The sequence below is a fragment of the Ovis aries genome, chromosome 6 (genome assembly GCF_016772045.2).
Source record: "Ovis aries strain OAR_USU_Benz2616 breed Rambouillet chromosome 6, ARS-UI_Ramb_v3.0, whole genome shotgun sequence".
Lineage (NCBI taxonomy): Eukaryota > Metazoa > Chordata > Mammalia > Artiodactyla > Bovidae > Ovis > Ovis aries.
This window is the reverse complement of record NC_056059.1, coordinates 89,139,887-89,149,372: the sequence shown is the minus strand read 5'-3', so window position 1 is coordinate 89,149,372 and position 9,486 is coordinate 89,139,887. Positions and strand designations below refer to the sequence as shown.

General features: G+C 38.3%; 1 long non-coding RNA gene across 1 annotated transcript in view; it reads right to left on the bottom strand.

Annotated features, from left to right (window-relative positions):
• Positions 1 to 4,367: 4,367 nt before the first annotated feature.
• Positions 4,368 to 9,486, bottom strand: part of LOC132659963 (uncharacterized) — a 42,245-nt gene continuing 37,126 nt past the window's right edge. The window contains exon 3 of the long non-coding RNA XR_009601060.1: positions 4,368 to 9,253. This is a non-coding gene — a long non-coding RNA (uncharacterized LOC132659963). The remainder of the gene's footprint in view (positions 9,254 to 9,486) is intronic.

Genomic DNA, 9,486 nt, shown 5'->3' with positions numbered 1-9,486 from the left:
ATAAGAAAGCTGTGGTACATATTACTCAGCCATTAAAAAGAATATATTTGAATCAATTCTAATGAGGTGGATAAAACTGGGGCCTATTATACAGAGTGAAGTAAGCCAGAAAGAAAAACACCAATACAGTATATTAATGCATATATATGGAATTTAGAAAGATGGTAATGATAACCCTATATGTGAGACAGCAAAAAAGACACAGATGTATGGAACAGTCTTTTGGACTCTGTGGGAGAAGGTGAGGGTAGGATGATTTGAGAGAATAGCATTGAAACATGTATATTCTCATATGTGAAACAGTTCACCAGTCCAGGTCTGATGCATGAGACAGGGTGCTCAGGGCTGGTGCACTGGGATGACCCAGAGGGATGGGTAGGGGAGGGAGACGGGAGGGGGGTTCAGGATGGGGAACACATGTACACCCATGGCTGATTCATGTCAGTGTATGGCAAAACCACTACAATATTGTAAAGAAATTAGCCTCCAATTAAAATAAATACAATAAAAATTATCAAAAAAGTTAGATACACAAAGACAGATAAATAACTGTATAACATCAGTCGCATGTGGAATCTTTAACAACAACAAAAAAATCAAATTCATGGGAAAATAAAAAAGTAGAAAATTGATTGCCAGGAGCTGTGTGGGGTAGGGCAAATGGAGAGAAGTTAGTAAAGGGTACAGAGTTTCAGCTGGGGATTCCCAGGTGGCACTAGTGGTAAAGAACACACCTGCTAATGCAGGAGACATAAGAGATGTGGGTTTGATCCTTGGGTCAGGAAGATCCCCTAGAAGAGGTCATGGCAAGTATTCTTGCTTGGAGAACCCCATAGACAGGGGAGCCTGGCAGGCTACAGTCCACAGGACATGACTGAAGTGACATAGCATGCTTGCACAGAGTTTCAGTTATGAGTAAAGCCTGCGTATCTAATATAAAAATGGTGATTATATAGTTGATAACACTGGATTATATTATTGAAATTTGCCATAAAATTAAAAGACTCTTACTTCTTGGAAGAAAAGTTATGACCAACCTAGATAGCATATTCGAAAGCAGAGACATTACTTTGCCAACAAAGGTCCGTCTAGTCAAGGCTATGGTTTTTCCAGTGGTCATGTATGGATGTGAGAGTTGGACTGTGAAGAAGGCTGAGCGCCGAAGAATTGATGCTTTGTTGGAGAAGACTCTTGAGAGTCCCTTGGACTGCAAGGAGATCCAACCAGTCCACTCTAAAGGAAATCAGTCCTTGGTGTTCATTGGAAGGACTGATGCTAAAGCTGAAACTCCAGTACTTTGGCCACCTCATGCAAAGAGTTGACTCATTGGAAAAGACTCTGATGCTGTGAGGGATTGGGGGCAGGAGGAGAAGGGGACAACTGAGGATGAGATGGCTGGATGACATCACTGACTCGATGGATGTGAGTCTGAGTGAACTCTGGGAGTTGGTGATGGACAGGGAGGCCTGGTGTGCTGCGATTCACGGCGTTGCAAAGAGTCGGACACGACTGAACGACTGAACTGAACTGAACTGAAATGAAGGGAATAGAGCTGAAATATTCTCAAAAAAATTAAAAATAATTATGTGTGGTGAAGGCTAAGTTAATTAAAAGGGAAGAATCCTTTCACAATGTATTTGTATATAAAATCATCATGGCATACAATTTAGATATCTTACAATTTTATTTATCAATTAAACTTTGATAAAGCTGATTTTTTTCAATGCTAGTGAAGTTGATTTACTTTTCCACCTTAAGCCAGTAAGCTTTTGAAAATGTTGCCATCTAGTGGTTTCAAACTTAAAAGAAAAAATTAGTAACTAGTAAATCGTTCAACCCTGTTTCCTCAGAAAAATTTCCTTAGCAGTTTTCAAATAAACAAATGTTACACTTGTGTCTCTACCTTCAGAGGAAGTACTCTGGACTTAAGCTATTGGACTTTAAAATGTGGCTTCATCATTTACGAACTGAATGATAAATGCCACAGGCAAGATGCTCACTGTCTCTGGAAAATGCATATAATAGTACTACCTACCTCCCAGAGTTGTTAAGAAGAATTAATAAGAAAATCCACATTAACTTGTTTAGCACTGCATTTAGCTCACCGTATATACCCAACAAGTAGTAATGAGTATGCTACCTGATGGGGAAAGAGTTGCAAACTGTTGGGCTGTCAGTGAAAATGAAGTTTGAGTGATATAGCATTTAAAACTATGGTACTTAATATTGTCAATTCTGGTTAGAGTGTTATACTTCTTTCTTAAAATAGAAACATTGGTATATGGTTGCTATCTCCATAGCAGGTATTAGTGACTGGTATTCTCTAATTGTAAAAGGTCACTGAATCAAACTATAATCGTGATTTAATGTAAAAATATTTATAAAATATAATTCATCCCTGCTTTGGTCTGTTGGCTATTTTATTTTAAAAATGTAAATCTTTCTATGAGAGCACAAATGGAAGTGGAGGAAAGGCAGCTTCATTAGTTGGTTAAAAAAAAAAACGAGGCTCATATAAGATGCAATCATCTCCAAAACTGCCTGTCATGAAGGCAAGGCTGATGGGACTGGTCCTTTCTTTATAATATCCGTGAGCTGTAATATTGCAATGACTTACTTTATTCTTCAAAGTAGTTTCTGCAGTTTATTTTAACTTGATTTCACCTATCCAATGATGCATAAACAGTGTGACTTTTAAAATACATTTGACTAAAATGTTTCCTGAGATCTCCAGGAATATGATGACAAAATGTTAGATCACATCACTATTGAGAATTTAAAGGTATGCCACCAGCAATACTCATAGTATTAGTGGACTAGAGTCAACCTGAGAGGAAAAAATCATGCCACAATACTCTGTCATGAACACTTCTTTATTTTCATCAAAAACTTCATGAATAAAGCATGCTTTCTTTAAGTTGCAGAAAATTCTGGATGAATAGATATGCCAGGCAGCCTCTAAGATGACCCTAATTATTCCTGCCTCCTGGTATTCACACCTTTGTGTGATCCCCTCCCCTTGTGTGTGAACTGGTTCTAACGACTCACTTCTAATGAATGTAATATAGCAGAAGTGACAAGAGACGCCTCTGAAATCAGGTTATAAAGAGACTCTGGCCTCCATTTTGCATGCTTTTTTCTTCCTCTCTCTTGCTAACTCACTGTCATGCATCCCAGTTGCCCTGTGGAGAGGCTTCCCTGACTAGAAACTGAGGGAGACTTCTGGCCAACAGCCCCAAGGAACTAAATTCCACCAACAACCACACAAGTGAGCTCAGAAATACATCCTCTCTTAGCTGAGGCTTTACTGGAGACTGCACTCTAGACATCTTCATTATAACTTGATAAGGGACTTTCAGGCAGAGGCAACCAGATAAACTAAGCCCTGGATTCTCGACCCACAGAAACTTTGAGATAATATTTTCCCATATTGTAAACCATTAGTTTGTGGGGATAATTTGTTATAAAGCAATGAATAATTAATTCAGCTGATCAGGGGTCAGCAAACTGCAGCCTGGGGGCCAAATCTGGTCTAAGGTCTGCCATTGTATGGCCCTTGAGCTAAGAACAGTCTTTACATTTAAAAGAGTTTGTTTGTTAATGAAAGACTTATATGTAGAAAAGACCCAAGGCTCACAAAGACTGAAATATTTCACTAGCTTTTTCAGAAAAAGCTTGCCAACAGTAAATAATATAACCAATAGCAGAATCAAGATTCAAAATGATTACCTTCACTCCCTAAAATAAAGAAATGAAGAAAATGAGATAAAATTTAGCAGTCATTAATAAAAACTTCTGCCCTGAATTTCAAAACTCAATCTCAGAAATATAGGATTAAAAAAATAGAAATATATGATACTGATCATGTGACTAGAATTAGAATATTTCAGTGGATCCCAGTCTCACAAAAAGCTAAAATATAGAGTGGATACTTAATATAACCCAAGATTGCGTTAACATAAATATAAACCTACTTCACAGAGAAATAACCTCAAGACCACCCAACTCAACACATATGGTCTATTTTAACATGGATCATTTTAAAATTGTTTAGAGACAATGGAAGGAGAAGGCAATGGCAACCCACTCCAGTACTCTTGCCTGGAAAATCCCATGGACAGAGGAGCCTGGTGGGCTGCAGTCCACGGGGTTGCTAAGGGTCCGACACGACTGAGCAACCTCACATTCACTTTTCACTTTCATGCATTGGAGAAGGAAATGGCAACCCACTCCAGTGTTCTTGCCTGGAGAATCCCAGGGACTGGGGAGCCTGGTGGGCTGCCGTCTATGGGGTCGCACAGAGTCGACACGACTGAAGCGACATAGCAGCAGCAGCAGCAGCAGAGACAATGGAGGAGGCATTTGCATTTGTTTTAGTGGGAAAGGCTTTTAAATTTACTTTCTTAACTAGCTGCAAGATACATTTTTTAAAAAATCAACATGATAAGTGGAACTACTAGCATCCAAATTTACATATTTTATCTATATTCATCTTTCTCTATACTTTTTCTTGAATCTTCCTTTGATGCTTATTTATATTTTATAATATTTATATTATTATGGGTGCCTTTCCCTTCCTCTAGTCAACTGGAAAAACACACACTCAGATATGCAGATGACACCACCCTTATGGCAGAAAGTGAAGAGGAACTAAAAAGCCTCTTGATGAAAGTGAAAGTGGAGAGTTAAAAAGTTGGCTTAAAGCTCAACATTCAGAAGACGAAGATCATGGCATCCGTCCCATCACTTCATGGAAAATAGATGGGGAAACAGTGGAAATAGTGTCAGACTTTATTATTTTGGGCTCCAAAATCACTGCAGATGGTGATTGCAGCCATGAAACTAAAAGACGCTTACTCCTTGGAAGGAAAGTTATGACCAACCTAGATAGCATATTCAAAAGCAGAGACATTACTTTGCTGACTAAGGTCCGTCTAGTCAAGGCTATGGTTTTTCCTGTGATCATGTATGGATGTGAGAGTTGGACTGTGAAGAAAGCTGAGTGCCAAAGAATTGATGCTTTTGAACTGTGGTGTTGGAGAAAACTCTTGAGAGTCCCCTGGACTGCAAGGAGATTCAACCAGTCCATTCTGAAGGAGATCAGCCCTGGGATTTCTTTGGAAGGACTGATGCTAAAGCTGAAACTCCAGTACTTTGGCCACCTCATGCGAAGAGTTGACTCATTGGAAAAGACTCTGATGCTGGGAGGGATTGGGGGCAGGAGGAGAAGGGGACGACAGAGGATGAGATGGCTGGATGGCAACACTGACTCAATGGATGTGAGTCTGAGTGAACTCCGGGAGTTGGTGATGGACAGGGAGGACTGGCGTGCTGTGATTCATGGGGTCGCAAAGAGTCGGACACGACTGAGCGACTGAACTGAACTGAAAAGCTGAGAGTTATGTTTTATTAAGTGGGAATTTTTAGGACTTCAAACCTAAGAGGCAGCATCTCAGGTAACCTAGAGAGAACAGTTCTGAGGAAGGAGCAAAGGTGGGAAGGAGTCAGGTTATATAGAAACTTGCAATGAAGAGTAAGTAGTCTGAATGTCAAAAATATTTCTGTGGATTAAATAAAACTGGGTTATCTCAAGTTAAAGGATTTAGCACTTTTCTGTTTGGGAGGGCTTCCTAGGTAGCTCAGTGGTAAAGCATCTACCTTCCAAGTAGGAGACTTGGGTTCAATCCCTGGATTGAGAAGATTCCCTAGAGAAGGAAATGGCAACCCATTCCAGTATTCTTGCCTGGGAAATCCCATGGACAAAAGAGCCTGGCTGGCTATAGTCCATAGGGTAACAAGAGTTGGACAGAACTTAGTGACTAAACTACCATTTCTGTATGAGAAGATGCGAGAGTCTAGGTTCACTGAGATCATTCCTTTCATAGGTATCTCAGCTGTCTGAGGCTAATATTTTGGTGAGTTTTTCAGTCACCGTAAGGAGTGACTGCAGCCTCATAGCTGCCAGATGCAACTATTCTTCTCCTTCTTGAGGGCTCTTAGGGCTGAGGAATTCACATTTGGAGCGCCGGAATCCCTGATGACTGTGACATCTTTGTTTACTGATATGGCAGAAAACACTCCATTTCTCACCTTCTATACCAAGAGCAACATACCTGTGTTTGTCTATGGAGTTGGGAGATAATTGTTGTATTTGAGAGTATTATGTCCTATGTATCTTCTATAACCTCTTGCAATTGGTCTATCTCTCTTTATCATGCTTTCATTTCCTGTATACCTCTGTGCCCAGAAATGTATCCTGGGGTTTTGAGGTAAGAGTTACTGCAGAATGAAATGTAAGATCATTCATTTTAAACACTTTAAATTCACATTTTTACTTGTCATGAATAGGAAACATAGAGACTAACCAAAAATGTTTCAATTTATTTGAATTCAATGAGTTTTGAAGACTAACTAAAGATATGATGCACCCAGAGACAGAATTAGCTCTACTCATTTCTTTTTTACAGTAAAATCTACTCTCTCCTGGCTATTTTTTTTACTGATGTAGCTTATTTTAACATCACAGCCTACAATTCCTTGTTTCCTTTTACTCCTGAGAAATTGCTCTGAACATAGTAAGAAGTCACTGACTCAGACCCAGTGGCTTCTTCAGCTTTCACACCAGCCAGTGGTAGACAATTAAGGAAGACTGGGGATAAAATGAATCTTTGATGCTGAATTCTGAAAAGCAGAATGTGGAGGAATTAACAGAGTTCCTCTCAAAAATATTTCTCTCTGAGAATGAGTGAAAAGTGGCTGCTATTTTCATATTTTAGAAGGAGGTGCAGACTTACATTAAGCTGACTCAGTGATGAAAAGATTAAAAGAAAGAAAACACAGAGGAGAGAATTGGAGTAATAATACTTCTACTTATACTGAATTACTATTTGAATTAAATTACTTAAATAGATAAGGTTGAAATGTAAATCTCAAACCTATATTTGGGTAATGGTCACATTGGACTCTATTTTGTTCTACCAGCCCATTACTGGTAACTTTCCACAATAAACTTAATATTTAACTTCAGTCAGTTCAGTCGCTCAGTCATTTCCAACTCTGCGACCCCATGGACTGCAGCATGCCAGGCTTCCTTGTCCATCACCAACTCCTGGAGCTTGCTCAAACTCATGTCCATTGAGTCAGTGATGCCATCCAACCATCTCATCCTCTGTTTTCCCCTTCTCCTGCCTTCAATCTTTCCCAGCATCAGGATGTTTTAACTTAATATTCTCTTAATATTTAAGTCATAGATTATGATAGTCTATAAAAATCTTTAACTGCTAAGGATGTAGATGGAAATTATTATAGTAAGCATCTTAATAATGAGTGTCTCCATAAAAAATGTATTACTTCAAAAAACTTTAATTTGACTGTGAGAAACTAGGAGATGAAAAAAATTATTTTAATTTTTTTAATAACTTGGGGAAAAGAAAGGGAAACCCAAGAATGAAGTAAACCAACAAACTGACTTGCTTGCTAAAAAGGAAATCACAAGCATATACAACCAGATTTTATATTCATAGGCTAGTTATCAAGTAATTTACCAGAGATTATTCAAAGTCTTTAATATGAAAGCTTTAATAGAAGGTGAGTTTTATTGCTCAATATGTTTTTGCTTGTCTGAGAAGAGGAAAATCACATGTCCAGAAAATACTCTTTTTGATATGAGATGTATATATAGTTTTATGCCTATTGTACCTTTATTTTTTTTTAAATTTTTTTAAATTTTAAAATCTTTAATTCTTACATGCGTTCCCAAACATGAACCCCCCTCCCACTTCCCTCCCCATAACATCTCTCTGGGTCATCCCCATGCACCAGCCCCAAGAATGCTGTATCCTGCGTCAGACATTGACTGGCAATTCGATTCTTACATGATAGTATACATGTTAGAATGCCATTCTCCCAAATCATCCCACCCTCTCCCTCTCCCTCTGAGTCCAAAAGTCCGTTATACACATCTGTGTCTTTTTTGCTGTCTTGCATACAGGGTCGTCATTGCCATCTTTCTAAATTCCATATATATGTGTTAGTATACTGTATTGGTGTTTTTCTTTCTGGCTTACTTCACTCTGTATAATCGGCTCCAGTTTCATCCATCTCATCAGAACTGATTCAAATGAATTCTTTTTAACGGCTGAGTAATACTCCATTGTGTATATGTACCACAGCTTTCTTATCCATTCATCTGCGGATGGACATCTAGGTTGTTTCCATGTCCTGGCTATTATAAACAGTGCTGCGATGAACATTGGGGTACATGTGTCTCTTTCAATTCTGGTTTCCTCGGTGTGTATGCCCAGCCGTGGGATTGCTGGGTCATAAGGTAGTTCTATTTGCAATTTTTTAAGGAATCTCCACACTGTTCTCCACAGTGGCTGTACTAGTTTGCATTCCCACCAACAGTGTAGGAGGGTTCCCTTTTCTCCACACCCTCTCCAGCATTTATTGCTTGCAGATTTTTGGATCGCAGACATTCTGACTGGTGTGAAGTGGTACCTCATTGTGGTTTTGATTTGCATTTCTCTAATAATGAGTGATGTTGAGCATCTTTTCATGTGTTTGTTAGCCATCCGTATGTCTTCTTTGGAGAAATGTCTATTTAGTTCTTTGGCCCATGTTTTGATTGGGTCGTTTATTTTTCTGGAATTGAGCTGCATAAGTTGCTTGTATATTTTTGAGATTAGTTGTTTGTCAGTTGCTTCATTTGCTATTATTTTCTCCCATTCAGAAGGCTGTCTTTTCACCTTGCTTATATTTTCCTTTGTTGTGCAGAAGCTTTTAATTTTAATTAGATCCCATTTGTTTATTTTTGCTTTTATTTCCAGTATTCTGGGAGGTGGATCATAGAGGATCCTGCTGTGATTTATGTCTGAGAGTGTTTTGCCTATGTGTACCTTTATTTTGAATTGCAGTTTTTCTCTGTTACCATGTATTAGCCTTAACAGATTCACAGGTCAATTAGAAATGAAAATGCCTCTAAAATTAGTGTTTCTTAATATACAATTTATCATTTAATTACTATTAAATATGCTCGTATTTTTATTACTAATACAATGATTACATTTTATACTTATATACCTGGAGAAGGAAATGGCAACCCACTTCTGTATTCTTGCTTGGAGAATTCCATGAGCAAAGGGCCTGGCAGGCTATGGTCCATGGGGTTCCAAAGAGTCGGACATGACTGAGCAAGCATCACTCTCTCACTCACTCATAGATAATGCAGAACTTCATTTTCCTCCTGATTTTTCTAAAGTAAACAAACAAAATGGCAGTAGAAATATATATATATATTATTGGCATGTCCCACTAACTCAGTCTGTTTCTTTTTCCTTGTTCCCTTATTATTGTGCCCATATTCATCTTTATTTTAAATTATTGTTTTTGTGATAGACAAAATGTTATGCTCTAACTTTTTATTTAAAATTATGGCAAAACATTTTCTGGTTGCTTCATGGATTCATAATGATCATCTTAATGTGC